Below are 24,644 nucleotides of genomic sequence, written 5' to 3'. Positions count from 1 at the left end.
TTTAACACCCCATTTTCACCAATGGACAGATCATCCAAAATGAAAGTAAAGAAGGAAGCATAAACTTTAAATGATACATTAAACAAGTTGGAATTAATTGATATTTATAGGACATTCCATCCAAAAACAGCAGAATACACTTTCTTGTCAAGTGCTCATGGAACATTCTCCAGGATAGATCATATCTTGGGTCACAAATCAAGCCTTCATAAATTTAAAAATTGAAATCATATTAAGTATCTTTTCTGACCACAACGCTATGAGACTAGATTTCAATTACAGGAAGAAGTCTGTGAAAAATACAAACACATGGAGGCTAAACAATACACTACTAAATAACCAAGAGATCACTGAAGAAATCAAAGAGGAAATCAGAAAATACCTAGAAACAAATGACAGTGAAAACATGATGACCCAAAACCTGTTGGATGCAGCAAAGGCAGTTCTAAAAGGGAAGTTTATAGCAATACAATCCTACCTCAAGAAACAAGAGACATCTCAAACAACCTAACCTCACACCTAAAGCAATTAGAGAAAGAAAAACCAAAAAAAACCCCGAAGTTATCATAAGGAAAGAAATCATAAAGATCAGATCAGAAATAAATGAAAAAGAAATGAAGGAAAGAATAGTAAACATCAGTAAAACTAAAAGCTTGTTCTTTGAGAACATAAAATTGATAAACCATTAGCCAGACTCATCAAGAAAAGGAGAAGACTCAAATCAATAGAATTAGAACTGAAAAAGGAGAAGTAACAACTGACACTGCAGAAATACAAAAGATCATGAGAGATTACTACAAGCAACTATATGCCAATAAAATGGACAACCTGGAAGAAATGGACAAATTCTTAGAAAAGCACAACCTTAGGAGACTGAACCAAGAAGAAATAGAAAATACAAACAGACCAATCACAAGCACTGAAATTGAGACTGTGATTAAAAATCTTCCAACAAACAAAAGCCCAGGACCAGATGGCTTCACAGGTGAATTCTATCAAACATTTAGAGAAGAGCTAACACCTATCCTTCTCAAACTCTTCCACAATATAGCAGAGGGAGGAACACTCCCAAACTCCTTCTACGAGGGCACCATCACCCTGATACCAAAACCAGACAAAGATGTCAGAAAGAAAGAAAACTACAGGTCAACATCACTGATGAACATAGATGCAAATATCCTCAACAAAATACTAGCGAACAGAATCCAACAGCACATTAAAAGGATCATACACCATGATAAAGTGGGGTTTATCCCAGGAATGCAAGGATTCTTCAATGTACACATATCAGTCATTGTGATAAACCATATTAACAAATTGAAAAAAAACCCATATGATCATTTGAATAGATGCAGAAAAAGCTTTTGCCCAAATTCAATACCATTGAATTTATGATAAAAACTCTACATAAAGTAGGCATAGAGGGAACTTACCTCAACATAAAACGCCCATATATATGATAAACCCACAGCCAACATCATTCTCAATGGTGAAAAACTGAAACCATTTCCTCTAAGATCAGGAACAAGACAAGGTTGTCCACTCTCACCACTATTATTCAACATAGTTTTGGAAGTTTTAGCCACAGTAATCAGAGAAGAAAAAGAAATAAAAGGAATGCAAATCAGAAAAGAAAAGTAAAACTGTCACTGTTTGCAGATGACATGATACTATACATAGAGAATCCTAAATATGCTACCAGAAAACTACTAGAGCTAATCAGTGAATCTGGTAAAGTAGCAGGATACAAATTAATGCACAGAAATCTCTTGCATTCCTAGACACTAATGATGAATAATCTGAAAGAGAAATTAAGGAAACACTCCCATTTACGAGTGCAACAAAAAGAATAAAATATCTAGGGATAAACCTACCTAAGGAAACAAAATATGCAGGAAACTATAAGACACTGATGAAAGAAATTAAAGATGATAGAAACAGACGGAGAGATATACCATGTTCTTGGATTGGAAGAATCAACATTGTGAAAATGACTCTACTACCCAAAGCAATCTACAGATTCAGTGCAATCCCTATCAAACTACCAATGACATTTTCCACAGAACTAGATCCAAAAATTTACAATTTGTATGGAAACACAAACGACCCCAAATAGCCAAAACAATCTTGAGAAAGAAAAACAGAGCTGGAGGAATCAGGCTCCCGGACTTCAGAATATACTACAGAGCTACAGTAATCAAGACAGTATGGTACTGGCACAAAAACAGAAATATAGATTAATGGAACAGGATAGAAAACCCAGAGATAAACCCACGCACATGTTGTCACCTTATTTTTGCTAAAGGAGGCAAGAATATACAATGGAGAAAAGACAGCCTCTTCAATAAGTGGTGCTGGGAAAACTGGACAGCTACATGTAGAAGAATGAAATTAGAACACTCCCTAACACCATACACAAAAATAAACTCAAAATGGATTAAAGCCCTGAATGTATGGCCAGACACTATAAAACTCTTAGAGGAAAACATTGGCAGAACACTCTATGACATAAATCACAGCAAGATCTTTTTTGACCCACCTCCTAGAGAAATGGAAATAAAACCCAAAATAACAAATGGGACCTAATGAAAGTTAAAAGCTTTTGCACAGCAAAGGGAAACATCAACAAGATGAAAAGACAACCCTCATAATGGCAGAAGATATTTGCAAATGAAGCAGCTGACAAAGGATTAATCTCCAAGGTTTACAAGCAGCTCATGCTGCTCAATATCAAAAAACAACCCAATCCAAAAATGGGCAGAAGACCTAAATAGACATTTCTCCAAAGAAGATATACAGATTGCCTACAAACAGATGAAAGGATGCTCAGTATCACTAATCATTAGAGAATTGCAAATCAAAACTACAATGAGGGGCTTCCCTGGTGGCGCAGTGGTTGAGAGTCTGCCTGCCAGTGCAGGGGACATGGGTTCAAGCCCTGGTCTGGGAGGATCCCACGTGCCGCGGAGCGACTGGGCCCGTGAGCCACAGTTTGCTGAGCCTGCGCGTCTGGAGCCTGTGCTCCGCAACAAGAGAGGCCACGACAGTGAGAGGCCCGCGCACCGCGATGAAGAGTGGCCCCCACTTGCCGCAACTAGAGAAAGCCCTCGCACAGAAACGAAGACCCAACATAGCCATAAATAAAAAAAAAAAAAAAAAAAAAAATACTATGAAGTATCACCTCACACCAGTCAGAATGGCCATCATCAAAAAATCTACAAACAATAAATCCTGGAGAGGGTGTGGAGAAAAGGGAACCCTCTTGCACTGTTGGTGGGAATGTAAGTTGATACAGCCACTGTGGAGAACAGTATGCAGTTTCTTTAAGAAACTAAAAATAGAACTACCATACCACCCAGCGATCCCACTACTGGGCGTATACCCGGACTAAACCATAATTCTAAAAGAGTCATGTACCACAATGTTCATTGCAGCTCTATTTACAATAGCCAGGACGTAGAAGCAACGTAAGTGTCCATTGGCAGGTGAATGGATAAGGAAGATGTGGCACATATATACAGTGGAATATTACTTGGCCATGAAACGAATGAAATTGAGTTTTTTGTAGTGAGGTGGATGGACCTAGAGTCTGTCATACATAGTGAAGTAAGTCAGAAAGAGAAAAACAAATACCATAAGCGAGCACATATATATGGAATGTAAAAAAAAGAAGGGTTCTGAAGAACCGAGGGTCAGGACAGGAAAAAAGACTCAGATGTAGAGAATGGACTTGAGGACATGGGCAGGGGGAAGGCTAAGCTGTGTCGAAGTGAGAGAGTGGCATGGACTTATATATACTACGAAATGTAAAATAGCTAGTGGGAAGCAGCCGCGTAGCACAGGGAGATCAGCTCGGTGCTTTGTGTCCACCTAGAGGGGTGGGACAGGGAGGGTGGGAGGGAGATGCAAGAGGGAGGAGATATGGGGACATATGTATATGTATAGCTGGTTCACTTTGTTATAAAGCAGAAACTTAACTCACCATTGTAAAGCAATTATACTCCAATAAAGATGTTAAAAAAAAAAGTATGCAGATAATTGAAATAAATTGTTAGAAAATACTATTAGATAAAGCCATTTTCCACAACATGGATGGACCTGGAGATCATCATACTAATTGAAGTAAGTCAGACGGAAAGAGAAATATCATATATCACTTACGTGTGGAATCTTAAAAAATGATAAAAATAAACTTCTTTACAAAACAGAAACAGACTCACAGCCTTCGAAGACAAATTTATGGTTACCAAAGGGGAAAGGTGGGGGGAAAGATAAATTAGGAGTTTGGGATTAACATATACACATTACTATATTAAAAATAGATAATCAACAACGACCTACTGTAAAGCACAGGGAACTCTACTCAATACTCTGTAATAACCTATATGGGCAAAGAATCTGAAAAAGAATGAATATATGTATATATATATATAACAATCACTTTGCTGTACATCTGAAACTAACACAACATCAACTATAGTATAAAATAAAAATTAAAAATGAAAATACTGTAAAGAGAAAATAATATGAAACATGAACATTTCCATTTTATTCATTTATTAAAATTCATTTATATTTTTGAAAAGGTGTAATGCTTCTAAAGCAGGCACAAAATCCATCTCAGCAAAGATGATATTAACCTTATAACAAATTAGGTTTCATTTTTCAACTCAGGCTCAAAGTTTCCAAATTAATCTAAGGAGAGTTTAAGCTGTGATTTTATAACTATCAGAAGAAATGGATACAGTTACTTGAATGTCTAAGGGAATTAGTTGTTGAAATGTTGGAGAGAAGCAGATTAATAATGTATACTAAGTGCTCTCTACTTAATTAGTGAACAAACTGATGTTTCATGTTACTCTTATCTCATGCGAAAATCTCTTTATCTAAACATAAGGTGGTAGCAATGCTTTTTATTGTTGAAGATATAGGAATTATCGCTTTTAGAAAAAAAATTGTCTGCATAAAGTTTTAAAAATGTGCCTGAAGTAAACAATGCAATGCAAATGTCTTCATAACCACATATACCCATTTACTCCCAAAGGAAACCTGGTTCTAGTTTTGCTTCACAAGTTGGATGGATACCCTTTAGCTCCTCCCTTGGCATAATACTGAGCTTGGGGTCCAAGGCTTATAATTTCAGCTATGTGATATTTGAGACTGGAATCAGGATTTTTCATATCAGTGTTTGGTGTTAGGGAAGTAGAAACCCTCCCCTTGCATTTTAGGCGTGATGTTAAGACTTGCAGTTCACCAGAACAGATTCCCTTTGTAACTGGGCTATAGCCAATTGCCAGGGAAACTTGTATCTCCCAAGTTCTTAGGGGGAGGCCAGCCTGCAAGGTATAAATCTTGAATTGGTTAACTCTTATCTCTCAGAGTCTTTGCTTTGATATTATTTTTTATTGTAATGCTTCCCCTTCATTTTTCTGTCTAGTAAATTGTCAGTACCACTCTGGACCTGAAGTGAAATACCATGAACTTTACTTGATTCCTGTGGAACTCAGTAGTAAGAAATACCCACTCAAATATATAATTATAGTACATCATAGATTAGATTGGTCATATTACTTGCCACTTACACTATCTATATCTATTTATACTCCATCCACTACACTGATACATTTATGTACACTCCTGTCATAATCTCATCCATCCTCTTGGCTTTAAATTCCATCTATATTCTATTGCCTCCCAAATGTATACCTCTAGCCCAGAACTGTTCTTTGAAACCCAGACCTATATATCTAATGGTGTACTTGATTTATCCAGTTGAAAATTAGAACTAACTTTCTGAATCTGAAACCTGACTTATCCAGCTGGCTTTTATCAACAGAGGAGAGGTTCATTGCCACCCCAAAAGAAACTCTAGAGATCACTGAGTTTTTAAAAGTCTGCTGAGGACGTATAGTTATTCATTTAGTCTTAACTCTTTTTGAATGAAATTATTTTTCTACTGCTATCATATTTGGGTTAATGGATACTGTTCATTTGTTAGTTCAATATGTCTTTAAATTACTAGACTAAGTTAAAAATGTGTCCCTTTCTATTAACATTAGACATACATAGTTTATGTTGACTTTAGTTGTGCCATTCAAGAATTCATGGAGTTCAGTAATACCTACCCTAGTTTTTGTTTTCCAAATGCAAAAGTTCAGATCTTTTCATTCTCTTCTCATAAGATGAAACTACTCTTTTCAGTTCTCACTCCTATTTCTGGAAGTCTTTATTAATATTTTCATGAATTATTTCCATCTCAGACTATAGTAAAAATTCTTACCCAGAGGTAGACTTTTTAAAATAGAAGAAGCAAGTTTCCCTTTGATTCATCTTGTTGTTTTAATGATATCTAACAGTTTGTATTTTTACTGGACTCAGCTCATTCCAGGAGAAATATAACATAGAAAAATCTATAGCCAAGTTTGCTCAGTGGTGTCTCCTGACTCACTCTTTAAAAAAATCTGTTTAGAACAGTGTTACTGAGATACAATTCACACACCATACAATTAACCCACTTAAAGTGTGCAATTCTATAGTTTTTACTATATTCACAGAGTTATGTAACTACTACCATCATCAGATTTAGAGCATTTTCACAACCACCACAAAATAAAACCTACAACCTTTAGAAGTCGTTTTCCATTTTCTCCCGAAGTCCTCCTCCCTAAGTTCTAGGCATCTATTAATCTATTTGTGTCTCTAACTGATATTTCCCTATTCTGGAAATTTCATCTAAATGGAATCATGCACTATATGGTTATCTGTGACTGGCTTCTTACATTAACATAATATTTTCAAGGTTCATTCATGTTTTAGCATGTAGCAGTACTTCAGATTTGTTATTGCTAAATAATAATCCATTGTATGAATATATCAAATTGTGTTTGCTCATTCTTGGGTTTTGGCTTGTTTCCACAATTTGGGTATTATCAATAATGCTTCTATGAACATTCCTGTACAAATTTTTGCATGGACATATATATTTTTTATTTATTTTTTTGGAATGTGCCTAGGTATGAAATTGCTGAATTGTGCAGTAACTCTATGTCAAACTTTGGGGAAATTGTTGGGCTGTTTTCTAAAGTGACTGTAACATTTTACATTCCACAGCAGAGTATGAGGGTTCCAGTTGCTTCACATTCTTGCCAATACATTTTGTTATCTCTTTTTTTGATAACAGCCATCCCAGTGAGTATGAAATGGTATCTCAATTCAGTTTTGATTTGCATTTCCCTGATGGCCAATAATTTTGAACATACCTTCATGTGCTTTTTGGCTATTTGTATATATTCATGGAGAAATGTCTATTTAAATACTTTTCCCAATTTACAACTGGACAATTTGTCTTTTTCGTTGAATTTAAGATTTCTTTATTTAACCTACATGCAAATCCCTTACTAGATACATAATTTAAAGACATTTCTCCCATTTATGAATCGTCTTTTCACTTTCTTGATGGTACCCTTTGAAACACAGAAGTTTTTCATTTTAAAAAAGTCCCACTTGTATACTTTTTTCATTTGTCACTTTTGGTTTTGGTGTCATAAGAAAAGTCCTTTGATTAAGGTCATGAGGAGGTACTTCTGTACTTTTTTCTAAGATTTCTATAGTTTTAGCTCTTACATTTAGGTCTATGATACAGTTTGAGTTAATTTTTGTGTGTGGTGTGAGGAAGAGGTCCAACTTGATTCTTTTACAGAATATCCAGTTGTCCCAGCACCATTTATTGAAAAGACTATTCCCCCTTCCCATCATTGAATTGTCTTAGCACTCTTGTTCAAAATGAATTGACCATAAATGTGAAAGTATATAAATGAATTCTTAATTCTACTGAATTGATCTATATGTTTATTTTTATGTGAGTACCACTACAGTTTCTTGACTAATATAACTTTGCAGTCAGTTTTGAAAGGAGGAAATGTGAATCCTCCAACTTTGTTCCTCTTTTTCAGAATTATTTTAGCTTTATGGGCTCCTTTGCAATTTCATATGAATTTTATGATCAGCTTTTTCATTTATGTAAAAAATACCTTTGGGACTTTGAAAGGGATTGTATTGAATTAGAGACCAATTTGGAGTGTAGTGCCCTCTTAGTCATATTAAGTCTTCTGATCCATGAACATGAGATGCCTTTATATTTATTTATGTCTTCTTTAATTTCTTTCAACAATATTTTGTAATTTGCAGAGTACAGATTTTGCATTTCTTTTGTGAAATTGATTCCTATATATTTTATTCTTTTTGATGTTGTTATAAATTCAGTTGTTCTCTGAATTTTATTTTTGTGGGTACAGTTGATTAATGCATATTTCTCTTTAACCCTTCAAACTTGCTGAATTGGCCTATTAGTTTAAATATATTTTAAATGGATTTATCAGGATTTTCTGTATATAAGATCTTATCACCTAAAAATAAAGATAGCTGATTTCCCCTGTTCAGTGTAGATGATTTTTCTTTTTTTTTCTTTGACTAATTGCAGTGGCTAGAAACTTTACTACAATCTTGAATAGAAGTAGTGAAAGCAGACATCCTTGCCTTGTCTCTGATTTTAGGCAGAAAGCATTTAGTTCTTCACCATTAAGTATGATCTTAGTTGTGGATTTTGCAGATGTCCTTTATCATATTGAAAAAGTCCATCTATTACCAGTTTTTTGAGTTTTTTTAATCACTAAGTGAGGTTGGATTTGTCAAATGTTTTCTCTGTAACTGTTGAGATAATTATGTGTTTTTTGTCCTTTATTCTGTTTGTATAGAACATATCTATATCTATATATCTCTATATATGATCTTTTATTAGCTGCAAATGTTATAATTTTTTATATTTTCCTGATAATTAAACATTTTTTCATTATAATACAGCTTTATCTCTAGTAAGTTTTTTGTTTTAAAGTCTATTTTGTCTGTTAGTCTAGGCATTCCAGTTCACTTATGGATTTTGTTTGCATAGTATATTATTTTTCTAACCTTTTATTTTCTATACTGTGTCTCCTGTGAGCAGTATGGTGGTATAGAAGTTTTCTACTATTATCCACCCAAAGAACATTGATTTTGACCATCACCCACAAATGAGAATACTTTTGTAGGAATCCAGGAATCTTAGAAGATAAGTTTCAGTACACTGTGAGAGCAAAAAATCCATAAATAGATGAATTGAAGAGGGTAAGAAAAAGTTTCACTTAACTAGTGTCACCCCTCCCCTAAGGTGGCACAGCTCAATACCAAGAGAGACCTCCCCAACTTAGACTTCAGTTTCTCCCATTGGAATAATGAGAGCAGAGTGAGTGAGTGTCTGGCTTCCCTGTCTGTGTAGGATGCTGCCCAAGAGGGCTACTTCTTTCTAACCACACTCAGAATACTGAGGTTATCATCAGGTCTGAGGGGTTGGGAAAGGCAGGGAGCACAGCATCCAAGGATTGGAACTCATCAAAGGTCCATGTATCCCACAAATCACTTTACAGTCTCCATCAGACCCATGACCCTCTTGGGACACCTCATCTTCAGAACCCATAGGTTGGCCCATGGGCACCTCTGACATTCTGCATACCTCACCTGCAACCCAGTGGCTGAATCTGCCATGTACCAGCCCCTATGGATGGTGCATGTAAACCTTTGCAGATAGTTTGAGAGCATGTGCAGAAAGCTGGTCCAATTTTGTGGGATTGGGAGAAAACACACAGTCTTGAGCATTTCAGGGTCCTGCCCTAAGGAAAATAAATGAGATGCTCTCAGCACTTGGTCTGGCTTTGTGGAATTGAGAGAAGGCATACAATCTTAAAAATTACCCCCTAAGAGGGAACAAGAGTTCCCTCTTGTAGGTGGGATCATTCATAGAAAACATCTGAGAGAGCCTCATAATCCCTAGTCAGACTGACTGATGAAGATGTTTCTCTCCCAAAGCCAGTCAGTAAAGACTGAAGGAAGTGACTGCTTCTCTATATGTGAAGACAGCACTGCAAGACATCAAGAAATATGAAAAATCAATGAAACATTATAACACCAAAGAAACACCATAATTATCTAGGAACTGGCCCTAAAGAAATGAAGATCTACAAACTTCCTAACAATGAATTCAAAATAATTGTTTTAAAGACCCTCAATGAGTTACAAGAAATTACAGATAGACAACTCAGTGAAATTAGGAAGAGAACACATGTACAAAACAAGTTTAACAAAGAGATAGAAATAATAAAAAAAAAGAACCAAACAAATTCTGGAACTGAAGGATAGAGTGAATAAAATGAAAAATGTAATAGCATCAAGAACAGAGTTTGATCAAGCAGAAGATAGAATATGTGAATGCAAAGAAAAGTCATTTGAAATGATCCAGTCAGAGGAGACAAAAGAAAAAAAGTAAAGAAATGAAGAAAGCCTATGGAATTTATGGGACACCATACAAATAATAATATACACATTATAGGAGTTCCAGAAGGAGAAGAGAGAGAAGTGGCAGAAAGCTTATTTAAAGAAATAATGGCTGAAAACTTTCCAAATCTGGGAGAGACATGGGCATCCAGGTGCACAAAACTCAAAGGATCCCAAATTCGTTCAACCCGAAGAAGATTTCACATGACACATTATAATCAAACTGTCAAAAGTCAAAGACAAAGTGAATTTTGAAAGCAGTGAGAGAAAAAGGGACTTACCACGTAAAAGGAAACCACATAAAGGGAAAAAACTACTATGTGACCTAGCAATCCCACTTCTGGCTAAATATCAGAACAAAATAAAATTACTATCTCAAAGAGATATCTACACTCGCATGTGTATTGATTCACAGTATGCAAAATAAGGAAACAGCCTAAGTATTGATGAATGAATGAGTAAAGAAAATGTCACACACACACACACACACACGATATAATACTATTCAGCCTTAGAAGGAAATCCTGACATTTACTACAACATGAATACACCTAGAGGAATTAAGCCAAGCAAAATAAGCCACAGAAAGGCAATCACTGTATGATCTCACTTATAGGTGCAATCTTAAAAAGTCAAACTCATAGTAACATAGAATAGAATGGTGTTTACCAGAGCCTGAAGGTTAGGGGCAATGTGGAGATGTTGGTTAATGGGTACAAATTTTCAGTTATATGATGCAGAAGTTCTGAAGGTCTAATGTACGGTATGGTGACTATACTTAATGTATTTTATATTGAAATTTGCTAAGAGAGTAGATTTCAAATTTTCTCATTAAAAACAAACAAAAAAAGGTAACTGTATGAGATGTTGGATATGTAAATTAGCTGGATTGTGGTAATCATTCCACAATATATATCAAAACATCACATTGTACACTTTAAATATATACAATATTTATTCATTGATTGTACCTTAATAAAGTTGGAAAAAATGAACTGTGTGTCTTGTAAATGGCATGTAGTTGAATCTCATCTTTTTCATATTCAGTCTGACAGTCTCTGCTTATGATTGGATTGTTTAATCCATTAACATTTAATTTTATTGTCAATAGATTTGGTTTTATCTCTGCCATATTACATTTTGTTTTCTATGTAACTCATTTCTTTTATGTTCCTCTATTCATCCTTTATTTCTTTCTCTTTCATTAGGTGAATAACATTTTAAATACTTCAAGGATTTTTACACTATGTTTTAGAGTAATTATTAGTACTGGTTGCTTTAGGGCTTACCATATACATCTTAATTGACTCTAGTTCAGAAATACTAATTCTGGTAATATATAGAAACATTATTCTTATATAACTCTATTTCCTTTTCCTTCTTTTTGTGTCATTATTATAACACATATTACATCCATATATATTGCAAACAAAGCATTGCATTGATATAACTATTTATATAATTTGTGCATTTATCTTCTGTGAGTCTTTTTAGTGAATTATTGAACTTGAGGGTGGTTTTGGGTAATCCCCTGTATTAGTTTTTCTGGGATGCCATAATAAAATACCAAAAAACTTGTTGCTTAAACAACGAAAGTATATTTTTTTAAAAGTTCTGAAAATTGGTAGTCCAAGGTTAAGGTGGCAGTGTTTTGTTTTGTTTTGTTTTTCTTCTGAGGCCTCTTTCCTTGGTTTACAGATAGCCTCTACGTTTGTCAGGGTTCCTCAGAGAAACAGAACCAATAGGATATATATCCTTTATTTGCCCCTTTGCAGGAGTATTTTTTGAGGCTGGTTTTTGTGGTTTGTTCTCACCCTAGAAGGACTCTTAGTTATTTCTCTTTCTTTTCTTGGTTGTCTTTGGTAAACTATTTGACCTATAAATAAGCTTAATTTTTTAACGGATCTACTAGCTTCCTCTTAATTGCTTACTGCTAAAATTTACATAGTTTTTAAAAGTATCCTATACATGAACTTCCCAACACTCTGTTCCAAATAAATTTAGTTACTTTGGAGAGAATTTTGGATCTCTCTCGTCTTATGATTTGCCTCTATCATTAGGCAAAAATCTCTTAGTTACTACCCCAGAGTTGGTGGCAGGGATACTGGCCCACATCTCTGGGAGTGATACTCTTGTTTTATGAGCAGAGCCTAGGCAGAGGCATTAGTTTATAGTCTTCTCAGCTGCTTCTCCCAGCATGGATGTTCCATCCTGCAAGTGACCTAGGCAAACGCAATCAGGACCCAGTATTCTTAGTCTGCTGTGTCTGAGGCAGAAACTCTACCATACAGGAGAGTGCTGGGTTAGGGAAAGGAACCTTCAGTTTCTCAGCATCCCTTCTCTGGAATACAGCCTGTGAAATACAGGCTGATGTGAAATGCTGGTGACCTGCTTCTCCCTGAGAGATACTGTAGCCCTTGACTGGAATTTGGGGGAACAGTGAGCTCTACCTTCTTGGTCATACCTACCAAATCATTGGTTATTCTTGCTCTAAGACCTTATACTTGCTACCTTTCAAGCCTTACTTTACTCTGAGAGATTTTTTCCTCCCATGCCATATACTTTTTCCATTTTTTCCCCCTGAACTGCTAATAGAAATGTCTAAAGTCCTGGTAATGTTTTATCCAGGCCAATTGAGCAGTGACGTTTAAATATCACCCACCTTCACTGTGTTGACTTTCTAAATCAACAGTAGCCATCCACCATTAAAATAATATTTATCTTTTCGAAAGTAGGAATACAAGTATCTTCTTAATTTCCCCAAAAGACCAAGATTTTATTTCCCATGAAATGTAAACATCTTACTATTTCCTTTGGGTTATACAAATTCGCTTTCCTCTTTTCTGCTCACTTTATCAGATTTTTCTCACATTTTATCTGTGGCTATAAATAAGAATTTTAACCATTCATATTTCATACTAGGTCTTTAAACTCTGGTCAGATAATCTATGAGTCATTGTGATAACTCTTTTATAATTAACAGACATTTTAATGAAAATTATAGTATAAGTACTTCATTAAGAGTTATTTATCAATGATTTTTATAAAAAATAATAATTTATCAATTATGGATCTACTGTGGGCATACCCTTTTACAAGTGGTTTAGCCACATCATATCATTATTGGTAACAAAAAATACTTTTAGGTGGATATTGTCATTATCATTGTATCACTGAGTAAATAATCAGCCTTTATAAAATAACACTATATTCCTACTTAATGCTTCTCATACACAATCTATAGACTGTATTTACTCCAATCCATTGATTACTTTTTGGTTCTATACAAGACAAGAAAAACAAATATGTTATTCATATAGTCCCCATTTGTCCTATTACCTCTTATTTTCGTTCATCTTTTACCTCAAGACTTTTGTATTTCATTTGCCATTTATAGTTGCCTTAGGCAGCTTGAGATATGTAAAGTAGACCATATGAGCTTATAAACCGTTATGAGTTTGCTTCAGTTTTCTGGGTGGAGTTAATCTTCCTTTCAAAGAAGATATCTGTTCTGACTCTTAATTTACAACATGGAGTACTTTGACAGTGATTAGGAGATTTTCCCACTGAATAAATAAAAAATATCATCACTGAACGTGCTTCAGGGCAAGTAGAAGGTATAAATTTATGACAGTAATTTGAAGTAAGAAAACACAAACATACATGAACTCCCCAAGCTTGGCTATAGGTATTAGTTACTTAATGTTTTCAGGAAAATAATAATATAGAACAAATTATTATTTACTCTGAAGGCTACTAATGGTTGCAATTAGATTTTGCAATAGATGAGTGAAAGAAAGAGATGCTGTTATTTTGTGTGAATCCATTTGTTGTTAGCATCGTGGATTTTTAAGCAGGCAAATAAGTTCCTATCATTCTCTTAAGAGAAAGAAATGTTTCCCAGCAGAGTAAAATTGTGTGGATATAGCACCCATATTGATTAAACAAGGATCCACTAATATCTAGAAAATAACATTTGGAAAACTCAAAGATCTCTCTAAAGGATTTCAGACACAATAGGGACCAAATTCAAGGTAAAAGTAATGACAATGTTAAATTTCTTGGAAAAAATATACTTTATATACTCAAAAATTTTGATTTCAATCAAATAATTTTAATATTAGAAGCAAATAACTTTTTAATAATACTGACTTGCTATATAAATTTGAAATTTATCCATAAGAAATTGCATGATATGTTTTATCTTAAATATAACTGCTTTAGTGGTTATGAAATGGTACCTATGGACTAACTGTCCATAGTTTTAATTTTTCATCCATTAGTAATATGTTAACGGTGACAAAATACTGTATTTTCAACATGTGTGTTTACTTTGGTGGAAGTTTATGTATTCTTAAAGCTTCCACTCAATCAATTAATGAGTTTGAATTTGGTAAGAATAAAAACAACTGTGACCATAGATTTTATCACCCTGTATGCTTTGGGTGAAAATGTGGTACTATGGCTGCCATCAGTGGGAATCTCAAGGCAGAAGACAGGATATGCAATAAAAGGTAATGCATTGTGGTAGCTGATGAGAGAGAGCATATCAAACATCCTTGGGCAGCAAAGGCATTGTATTCATGAAGCGAATTTCTGTTGCATTTCCCTGCTTTACCTGTTCTATAAGATTTAATTCAAGGTCCTCTTTTCCTGGAAAACTTTCATGCGTTCTCCTACCTAGAATACTTGTTCTTCCTCTTCTTTTACAGCACCTTGAGTTTATAATGATCTTAGCACTTAACATGCTATATTATAACTCTCCATTTTCTTGTTTCGTCTATTTGACTAGACTGTGAGCTTCCTAAGGGACAGGATTGTGTTGGATTCATTTTAAATATCCAAAGCCTAGAATGGTGTCTTGCCCGTATGAGACATTTAAAAATATTTTTGGGTGAATAAATAAATGGATGAACTGAAATTCTAAAAGCTTCTGTGTTATCTAGGCTAGTAAGTGTAACTACATTTTTAGTAAAGAAAAATAAAAACAAGTCAATTAAAGGTTATTTTCAAAACCAATAAGATTGTTTCTTTAGAAGAGTCATTAAGTTAACTTGGAAGCCAGAATGTTTTTAGATAATAGAAATAGAACCTTGGAGAAAAGAGACATAAGAAAGGGCTTCTCCTTGTTATATTGATAGGCATTTTAGACCTGTGTTGTGACTTACTATATGTTTAAGGTATTTACTTCATTAATGGAAAGAAACTTCATGTATCTAGTAAGTATTAAGTTTCTAGGAATATGTGGGGGTGGACTCCAACCAAGATTTGTCTTTCCGCTGTTCTGCTCTGACTATGAAGTGAGACATGCCTTAGGGCAACGAAAATTTAGGGAAACGAAAAGGCTATTTGCTAGATTTCATGCCACATTTGTTGTCATTCAGCTGTTGTTACCATTCACTTATGACTTAAATTCCTTTCATTACATCTCCATTTCACCACATGGGCATATAGGGTAAAACCATTTTTAGTGCACACAATTTCCTGTTTAGCCTCCAAAGACTTAGTTGAGTGCTTTTTCAATATGTGAGGCCTATTCAGCTTTCCAAATTATGTGTTCCTGGGGCATTTTGCCTACATCTTCTGAATTGAAATAAAAGATCATGGAAAATAAAACAGTGGGAAGCTTTTTTTGCTCTTAGGATAAAGGAATAGAATGGACATTTGAAGAATTACAGCAAAGAAACTAAAGAAACTAAATTTTAAAACTTTATTTTCCATTTCATGGGGCTTATGAATACAAATGTTGGATAGACATTTCTTCAAAGACATACAAATGGCCAGTGAACACATGAAAAGATCGTCTGCATCATTAGTTATTAGAGAAATGCAAGTCAAATCTCCAGTGAGGTACCATTTCATACCCACTAAGAATTGGGGTATGTATTAAAAAAAACACACACCAAAGAGCAACAACAACAACAAAGAATAAAAAACAAATGCTGGTGAGAATGTGGAAGAATTAGAACCCTCATATATTGCTGGTGGGAAGGGTTCATTCTCTGTGTAAAAGAGTTTGGTGATTCCTCAAAATGTTGAACACAGAATTATCGTATCACCCTACAATTCCACTCTTAGGTATATACCAAAAAGAATTTTGAAAACAGTCATTCAAACAAGTACATGTACACATATGTTCGTAGCAGAACTATTTACAAGAGCTAAGAGGTGGAAACAGCACGATGTCCATCAACAAATGAATGGATGAGTGAATTGCGGTGTGTATATATATATATATATATATATATATATACACACACACACACACACATACACACACACACATACACGCACACACACACACGCAATGGAATATTGTTCTGACATAAAAGTCAATGAAGTACTGATATAAGCTACAATATAGAAGAACCTCCAAAATGAAAGAACTTGATACAAAAGATCCCATATTTTATGATTCCATATATATATGAAATACCCAGAAATAGATAAGTTCATAGAGACAGAATACAGATTTGTGGTTGCCCAGGAAAAGGGGAAGAGGGCTAATGGATAATGGATTTTACTTTGGAATGATGAAATGTTTTGGAACTAGATAAAGATGGTAGTTGTACAACATTATAAATGTACTAAATGCCACCGAATCGCTCTAAAATGGTTAATTTTGTGTTATGTGACTTTCACTTCCACGTTATTTAAAAAATATAAATGTTGACAAATATTTATATATGCAAATGAGTTTAAGGAGTGGGATGATGGCAGACAGAGTTTGGATGAGATCTTAAACTTATTTTTAAGACTAAGTTGGTTTCTTTTTGAACTAATTGCTGAGTCTTAGGAACTGTGATTGTAGGATTTGAAAATGAGATTAAACCACTCTAAATATAAAGAACAATGCCAAAGGCATTTAATTACAATAATAATAAAAATAATAGTAATAAACATCTGGAGAATACATCGTCAAGGGTCCAATTCCATTAACAATTACCAAAACAATAAGTTTGTTCCTATTTCCTACACATCTCCTCAAAATTGCTTTGGAAAGGGCTTCTAGTTCTAAATTTTCTCTTAATAAACAACTGTTAAATTACTAAAGTCAAAATGATGTTTCTCTATAAAAGAAATCATTTTCTTGCTACTTTTTAAAAAATTTGCCTTTTATACAAGCCGAGAGACAACGTATTTTATCCTAATCTGTCAGCCTCCTCTCCATTATACGGCTATCACCATAATAACCCTCAAGGAATGATTTAACTTCATAATTATAAAGATTCAAAGAATGATTAGAACAATGTTTTCCTTCTGTCTCATTTCCTCTTGTTAATTCTCTAGCCTGCAATTCGCTTTTCCTTTAACGTTCACTGTCAGGCCCAATAATGCCCCCTGGTAGAAGCAGGATGAGGAGTTTATTCACTGCTGAATGATGAATGTCTCTGCATAGCAGGGGGATGCACAAGCATTATTGAATTGATTGCTGGCTTGCTTTCCCCATTTCCTTTAAAAATTTGTTGTTTAAAGACCTGTAGTGACAAATATTAACTCTGACTTTTTGGAAAATATCAACAGCTATTTTTAGAGTTCTACAGAGCAATATTGACTGAACATATTTTATGTTATTTTAAATATCTCGCATTTATATAATTGGCTGTAAGTGCACGTTCTAGTTTTAGGCCATGTAAACTCCTGGACATTTTATCACAGGGATTGAATTGAAAACAATGGATTGTGTAGTTGTGTCTGCCTGTCTTTTCTTTACTACAAGTCCTACTTAATTGTAGACAAACGTTTTATTTTTATAGCTTGGTTAATAAATTAAGGCAAAATAAGGGTACAATTAAGGAGGAAATATAAATACATTATTAAGATGGACTCAAAGCAGGCTAAAGAAAACTGATATTTTAAAGGGATTATAACAGAATGCAAAATAGAAACTATTAAATAAATGCTTTTGGAAAAGTTAGCTATCTATTTGGGTCAAAAAATAATGTTAACCCCCTGGATAATACTATACCAAAAGTTGAAGATGTTCAAATAACTTAAACGTGGAAAAAATGTGCACACACTAGACTGGAATATAAGAAAATTGTTTCTTTTTTTTTTTTTAACATCTTTATTGGAGTATAATTGCTTTACAATGGTGTGTTAGTTTCTGCTTTATAACAAAGTGAATCAGTTATACATATACATATGTTCCCATATCTCTTCCCTCTTGCATCTCCCTCCCTCCCGCCCTCCCTATCCCACACCTCTAGGTGGTCACAAAGCACAGAGCTGATATCCCTGTGCTATGCGGTTGCTTCCCACTAGCTATCTATTTTACGTTTGGTAGTGTATATATGTCCATCCCACTCTCTCTCTTTGTCACATCTTACCCTTCCCCCTCCCCATATCCTCAAGTCCATTCTCTAGTAGGTCTGTGTCTTTATTCCCGTCTTGCCACTAGGTTCTTCATGACCTTTTGTTTTTTTTCCTTAGATTCCATGTATATGTGTTAGCATATGGTATTTGTTTTTCTCTTTCTGACTTACTTCACTCTGTATGACAGACTCTAACTCCATCCACCTCACTACAAATACCTCCATTTCGTTTCTTTTATGGCTGAGTAATATTCCATTGTATATATGTGCCACATCTTCTTTATCCATTCATCCGATGATGGACACTTAGGTTGCTTCCATGTCCTGGCTATTGTAAATAGAGCTGCAATGAACATTTTGGTACATGACTCTTTTTGAATTATGGTTTTCTCAGGGTATATGCCCAGTAGTGGGATTGCTGGGTCATATGGTAGTTCTATTTTTAGTTTTTGAAGGAACCTCCATACTGTTCTCCATAGTGGGAATTTACATTCCCACCAACAGTGCAAGAGTGTTCCCTTTTCTCCACACCCTCTCCAGCATTTATTGTTTCTAGATTTTTTGATGATGGCCATTCTGACTGGTGTGAGATGATATCTCATTGTAGTTTTGATTTGCATTTCTCTAATGATTAGTGATGTTGAGCATCCTTTCTTGTGTTTGTTGGCAACCTGTATATCTTCTTTGGAGAAATGTCTATTTAGGTCTTCTGCCCATTTTTGGATTGGGTTGTTTGTTTCTTTGTTATTGAGCTGCATGAGCTGCTTGTAAATTTTGGAGAGTAATCCTTTGTCAATTGCTTCATTTGCAAATATTTTCTCCCATTCTGAGGGTTGTCTTTTGGTCTTGTTTATGGTTTCCTTTGCTGTGCAAAAGCTTTTAAGTTTCATTAGGTGCCATTTGTTTATTTTTGTTTTTATTTCCATTTCTCTAGGAGCTGGGTCAGAAAGGATCTTGCTGTGATTTATGTCATAGAGTGTTCTGCCTATGTTTTCCTCTAAGAGTTAGAGTGTCTGGCCTTACATTTAGGTCTTTAATCCATTTTGAGTTTATTTTTGTGTATGATGTTAGGGTGTGTTCTAATTTCATACTTTTACATGTACCTGTCCAGTTTTCCCAGCACCACTTATTGAAGAGGCTCTCTTTTCTCCACTGTATAGGCTTGCCTCCTTTATCAAAGATAAGGTGACCATATGTGCGTGGGTTTATCTCTGGGCTTTCTATCTTGTTCCATTGATCTATGTTTCTGTTTTTGTGCCAGTACCAAACTGTCTTGATTACTGTAGCTTTGTAGAAAATTGTTTCATAATTAGTGACAAGGTAGGCTTTCTATTTCTACTTAAGTTTTAACTGTAAAGCAAAAGATTGGTGGGTTTTGCAATGCAAAATTTCAAATCAGCACAGTGAAATATAAAAGGTACAATGTAAAATACAGGTTGAGAATAAATACATGAAGAACACTTGCTAAATAAAATATCCATTATATATAAATAGCTTATAGAAACCTATATAAAATGTTCGGACTTACTGAAAATCGTTAAAGGCAAAATGTTTCACATCAACAAATATGATTTCTTACATCTCATATTGGAAAAAAAGGATTGATGATATCTAGTATTGAACATGAGTGGTAATGTATATTTTCATACATTTCTGAAAGAAATATAAACAATAAATTCTTTTAAGGTCTGTTTATGAATAACAAAATTTTAAATGTGCATTCCTTGGCTTAGCAACCCTTTTAGAAATATTCAAAGTAAAGAAATGTTTGTACATGTGCTCAGCTCCTTCTGTATAAGAATATCCAGGTAACATATTTTAAGAGGAATTTTCAAAAGCAACGTATATATCCATCTCTAGGAAATATTTGGATAAATATTAGTACATCTGCCCCCTATAAAAAGGAATGAAGTAGATTTGTGATAATGTGAGAATAATATATTCATGATTTTTTGTTCCATGAGGGAACTTTTTAATTTACAAAAAATATTGATAGTATGATCTCATTTTTATTTAAAAATATCCATATGGCTGTGTGCATAAGTCTCTGCAACTGCATAGTAAAAAGCCCTGGATGGTTATTCAAATATTATCTCTGATACACAGAAAATAATGTATTGAGGACTGGTGAAACAGGACATGTAAGCTTTACCTAATATACCCTTGTACTGTTTGACATTTTTATAAGTGAGTAATATTTTAATAAGTTTAAATATTATAAAAAAGAGTAGAGAAAAACAACTGAGACATTGGAGTTTTACCTTTGCATAATTTTTAAATTGAGAGTTTTCATAAATTAGTTGTCTAAGAAAACTCCCCAAAACATTGGTTGCCCTAATATGTAAAGCAATTAAAATGAAGTCACTTTTCAAATTAACCTTTTGATGACATTATGGATTGAAATAAAATGGGTATATTCTAACAGGGCTCTAGGCATTTTCTCTGCATGTGTATTTCTGTGAAAGAGCTTAAAAATGTGAGGTGTTTAAATCAGAATGTCCTTGAGGGAATATGGACCCACGAATCCTCTGAAGTGTTGGAGAAATTACAAAAATCAAATTATTCATCTTGTGAAAAAGTAATCTTCAAGTGTTACAGATTTCCTTGGATCTGGAAAATAACTTCGTTGCCTTTCACCTTGCCTGAACTTGTAACTCACAGTGCACTCCTTTTTTCTGACTACACAAACTCCTCACTAATGTTAAAGCAAAGCTTTGATATTTGTACATGATTTTCATATATGTGTTTATGCTAATAGGTACACTCTTATAAGGGATTTGTCTGTTTAGCTGCTCTTTGTACATTCCCTAGCATGTCATAACACACATTCAAAATACCTTTTATGAAAATAATTGAATTATATACTAAATTGTAGAATATACTTTCCTAATATTATATGAAGAGGGACTTTAAATCCTTTTTAGTTTACAATTACTGTTTTTAAATGAGTGTTTTTAAAAAAGTATGTTTAATATATGCCTTTTATTTTCTCTATAATTGGTTAGTTGATCACTGTTTTTTAAAAATAATCTCAATTACTGTGAATTTCATAATAATAATATAACAGTCGTGGTAACTTATTGGCTATACTGTGTGTGACTTGCCAGAATATAAATATACTTGGACATTTTCTATTGCGGAAAAGAAAATCTCTAAGGGATTCTCAATTAAAGGGGCCACTTGGATAATGTATTTTTGTTTGCTGGTTTCTCCACAGGTTTATCTCCATGAGTTAGAAAACTAGGAAGAAAAGAGTAACGGATTACAGAAAACCATCCCTAGATGATGCTCCCTTTTAACCAGTACAAAAGAGAGGTAGGAATGATACTTTTTTTTTTTTATCATTTACTTGGGCATGTTGTCGTGGATCTATGTTTTATAGATGAAAAAGGTTGTTAAAACATGGAAATTATAGCTAGAGACATCCTCCTTATTCTTCTCACTTTGCACTCTTTGTTTTTCCTTTTCCTTAGAACTCTTTCCTCTTTCATTCAAGAAATGTAGGCATTTATTCTAAATTAGTTGCTGTTACTAAGAAAAATCCATGGGTCTAAAGTACGTTTATTTTTGCACATAAGAGTTATAGTCTGGTTTTTGCAGAATTATAGGTATTCAATATCCCATTAATCTCTGTGAAACCTTCTGTAATAATACAAATGAAACAACATTGCTGATAACATTCTGTATCAATCAACTATAGAAGTTGTTCTTTAGCATATTGCGTTTAGTTTATCTACAGTAGTTATAGCCTTGTCTTTGACAAGTTGCTTTCTAGGTTGCAGGGTACTATTGTGAGTTTGTCCCTGTACTATTCTAGATATCTTCTTGAACTTCTAAAATATTAATGAGTGGAATTTGGCATAAGGTAATTTATCTGGGAATGCATGTTGCGATAATAATTTGGGATTAAATGATTTCCACTGTTGCCAGTTTATGCAACACTTAAACTGTTCGGTTGTGGTCTGCTTTTCTGAATTAAGGAGTAAGTGAAAGTGGTTATAAAGTCATTTTGTAAATAAGACAGGAGATTGGTAAGGTGCATATTCTGACTTAAATTCAGTGTCTTTCAGTAGACTTGTAGCCATAATGCAGGCATACTAATATGAAAATTGCCAATTTGGTTTTCTTACCAAATATCTCTCACAAGTTCATTTTGATGATTATTGTATTTACTAAAACCTCAAAAAAACCTGTTTATGACCAAAAAAAAAAAAAAACCCAAAAGACAGAAAACCTGTATTGTGTCATGTTTTGAGGTAAAATTTAACAGATATTCAAAGTAAGAAATAATACATATGTGACATTTTTGTGTGATTAAGAACAATCCCATTAGGACTTTCAAAACTTTAAGGGAAAAAAAAATCATAGCTTTTCAAAATCTGTTTTTATATTACTTTACATAAGTCTGTTTAAGCATTTTTTTCATTTTATATATTGTGGTCTCCAAATTATGTACCAATATAGCTGCCTTTTTTTTTTTTTTTAAGAAACATATGTTCAATCAAAAATAATTTCAGGTAGTGTAGATTCCTTGCTGGAGATTGTTTTAGAAGAAGATACGGTCAATATTGAGGAAAATTTTTAAGATATATCAGGACTTTGTATGTTAGATTGCTGTGTAATGATTGATTTATATTATAAAATTTAAGAGAAATTACCAATTGCAATTAGGTAAACTAAATTTTGGGAATATAAAAAATTTACAATTTCTAGTCCAAACTCATTAAATGATTCTTGCACTTTGTTTTGCTACTAAGGGGATAATCATTTATTTCTCTCAATGACTGGGGCTTGGAAACAATTGAGTCTGTACTAATAAACTAAGTGTCTTATTAAAGTAACCAAGGAACAAGAAAACATGTTTAGATGGTGAATCTATCATGACTTCTCAATTAAATTCTAATTCCATATATGCATGGTTAATATCATTCAATGCTGTTTTTATTACTGAGCCACAAATTACTGGTCATCGTTTTCCAATCTCAAACAAATTTCCCCACTTCATATATATATATGATAATATATATCATATTTATATATCATGCAGAATAGTTTCACTATTCTGTGAAAACAGAAATCCTCTGTGCTCCACCTATGCATCCCTTCTTAACCCCTAATCATCGGAAATCTCTGATCTTTTTAGTGTCTCCATAGTTTTGCCTTTTCTAGAACGCTGTATAGTTGAAATCATACACGATGTAGCCTTTCCAGATTGGCTTCTTTCACTTAGTAATATGCATTTAAATTTCCTCCATGTTTTTTCATGGCTTGATAGCTCATTTCTTTTTAGGGTTGAATAATATTCCATTATCTGGATGTACCACAGTTTATTTATCCATTCACCTACTGAAGGACATTGTGGTTGCTTCCAAGTTTTGGTAATTAAGAATAAATCTGCTATAAACTTCTGTGTACAGATTTTTGTGTAGGCATAAGTTTTCAACTCCTTTGGATAAATACCAAGGAGCACAATTACCGGATTGTATGGCAAGAGAATGTTTTGTTTTGTTGAAACAGCCAAACTGCCTTCCAAAGCAGCTGTACCACTTTGTGTTCCCAGCAGCAATCAATGAGTTTCTGTTGTCCCCCAACCTCACCAGCATTTGGTGTTGTCAGTGTTTTGGATTTTGGCCCTTCTAAGTGTGTTGTGGTATCTCGTTGTTTAACTTTGCATTTTCCTGATGACATATGACAAGGAACATCTTTTCATATGATTATTTGCCATCAGTATATTTTCTTTGTGAAGTGTCGGTTAAGGTCTTTGGCCCATTTTTTAATTGGATGGTTAATTATTGTTGAGTTTTAAGAGTTTTTAAAAATATTTTGAATAACAGACCTTGATCAGATTTGTTTTTTGCAAATATTTTCTCCCACTCTGTAGCTTGTGTTTTTATTCTCCTGACAGTGTCTTCACAGAGCAGAAGTTTTTAATTTTAATGAAGTCCCAGCTAATCAATTCTTTCTTCC

The sequence above is a fragment of the Balaenoptera musculus genome, chromosome 12, assembly GCF_009873245.2.
Source record: "Balaenoptera musculus isolate JJ_BM4_2016_0621 chromosome 12, mBalMus1.pri.v3, whole genome shotgun sequence".
Lineage (NCBI taxonomy): Eukaryota > Metazoa > Chordata > Mammalia > Artiodactyla > Balaenopteridae > Balaenoptera > Balaenoptera musculus.
This window is presented reverse-complemented; position numbering follows the sequence as displayed.